Raw genomic sequence first — 2,318 nt, 5'->3', positions numbered from 1 at the left:
GGCCCGGTTGCTAGGGAGGGTAGAGTCGCATGGGGTAACCAAATTGGCCCGGTTGCTAGGGAGGGTAGAGTCGCATGGGGTAACCAAATTGGCCCGGTTGCTAGGGAGGGTAGAGTCGCATGGGGTAACCTCCTCGTGGTCGCTATAATGTGGTTCTCGCTCTCAGTGGGGCGTGTGGTGAGTTGTGCGTGGATGCCACGGAGAATAGCGTGAAGCCTCCACACGCGCTACATCTCCACGGAAACACGCTAAACAAGTCGCGTGATAAGATGCGCGGATTGACGGTCTCAGACACGGAGGCAACTAAGATTCGTCCTCCACCACCCAGATTGAGGCGAGTCACTACACCACTACGAGGACTTAGAGCGCATTGGGAATTTAGCGTTACACATTGGGGAGAATATAATAATAATAATAATAATAATGTGCTGCGAGTGTAACGGGAAGCAGCTGGTACATAATAGCTGTGCGGTATGTGTAAACATCACTCCTCTGTCCTCAAGAGGTGCACTAGCGACTGTAACGTTTAGCCTCTTCGTTAGTGTGTCTGTTTCCCATGCGGGAGACCCCGGTTCGAATCTCGCTCTGACCGGTTCTTGCAGGAGCTTGATGTTACTCTGGCTTCAAATGGACAATTCTGCTTTCATTTATTTAAAGTTTTTGATGAGACCTCTTTCAATGCCGAGTACCACAATATACATCACCTCTCGTGTGTGTTTCTCCAATATTACAACCACTGGGCACATAAAATGTCCTGGAATATCGTGTCTTGAAAAGAGTGCTGTACATCGATGAACGAGAATAATGTGTGTGTGTTCAGGGTGAAGCAGCAGCGTCTCGAGGAGCAGCAGTGTGACGTTGAGTTTGAACTCAGATGTCTTCTCAATAAACCAGGTGACGATAAACAATAATAATCGTGTTTTTATGTGTCTGATACGGGCGGAGAATGAACTCTATCTGAGATTGTAATCTGAGTTTGAGTCAACAGAGCAAACGTCTTGTGTTGATGTTTGTTAAATGACGATGTTCTTCAGAGCGCGAGTGGAGCGCTGACGACAGACGACGAGAACAACAGCTCATGTCAAACCTGCTGTCAATCATCCAACAGAGGAATGACATCATCAGCAGCCTGGAGCAGGACAGGCAGAGGTCAGAGGTCAGCTGATAACACTACAGATGTGTTTATATTGATGAATATTTGATGAATGTTGTTGTTTATCAGGGAGGAAGAGGAGGACACGATACTGACAGCTGTGATCCAGAGGAGAGGTCTTTAATAGTCATTTAAATGATTGCTAAAGCACAGAAATAAATAACAGTTATTGTATTACTGTAATTATGATCTTTTTAATCTCTCTCTAGATTTCCACACACAGCCGGAGAAATGCAACAGGAAGTTTAAACCTCGGCGTATCTTCAAGTCAATCGTTCGTAAGAAAAACAGCTGAAAGAAGACTTCTAAAAACACTGTTAATAATGTTTATAACGATAAACTGATATAAGACATATCCAGCATGTCCACATGTATCAGTGAAGAGGTTTAGATGATTTTAGATACGATTGTTATTTATTGTGTGATTTTAGAGAGGCAATAAATTCTGGGAACCTTTGTGCAACCATGCTGCAACGTTTCATCCATGTGTTGTTTAATCTGAAAATCCCAGCACAGTGACGTCACATGCTGTCCCACAATGCACTGCGTGTACACCTCATTGACGTTATAAAAGGCATTTTTCAGTGGTTTTAAATGTATTTCACATGTTGTTTATTGATTATTATGATTATAGTAAGTGTGAATATCACGTATTGAATGAAATAAACGCTCGTGTATGTGTACTGTAGAATGTACTCGATCCATTACTGCGCATGCCTTAAACTGATGACGCGGGGTGACGCCCCTGTCCTCGCTCTAGGGATGGGTGATACCGCTTATTTACTTTTTGATCCGATGCCAATAATTTCAAGTCCAATATCGTCGATAGCGATACTTCTGTTACTTTGGATAAAATGGGTCACTTAAAATAATAATTTTAGTCATTAATCATTGTAATTATTATTATGTTTATTATTTTTTATGCCTAAACAGAAAGCGATTAGACTTCTGTTTTGTTTACCCTCACAAACATTAACCACTTCACTACAGTAACTCTAGTGTAACCATGGTTACCACTACAATATCACTGTAGTAAATCAATGGGTTCAATGGTATAATCACATGTTAAATATGTATTTAAATTAATAGGTGCCATTATTGTTACTTTTATTATGCTACTATGAAAATTGTTAATACTTGATTATTATTGTATTAAATTAATTCA

General features: G+C 41.1%; 1 long non-coding RNA gene across 1 annotated transcript; it reads left to right on the top strand.

Annotated features, from left to right (window-relative positions):
- The first annotated feature begins 846 nt into the window (after window positions 1-846).
- Window positions 847-1,790, top strand: LOC127652474 (uncharacterized). The gene is made up of 3 exons (XR_007971721.1): window positions 847-1,149; window positions 1,223-1,269; window positions 1,363-1,790. It is a non-coding gene; the product is annotated as an uncharacterized LOC127652474 (long non-coding RNA).
- The last annotated feature ends 528 nt before the right edge of the window (window positions 1,791-2,318 follow it).

The sequence above is a fragment of the Xyrauchen texanus genome, chromosome 12, assembly GCF_025860055.1.
Source record: "Xyrauchen texanus isolate HMW12.3.18 chromosome 12, RBS_HiC_50CHRs, whole genome shotgun sequence".
Lineage (NCBI taxonomy): Eukaryota > Metazoa > Chordata > Actinopteri > Cypriniformes > Catostomidae > Xyrauchen > Xyrauchen texanus.
Note: the sequence above shows the minus strand (reverse complement) of the source record. Positions and strands in the feature narration are given on the sequence as shown.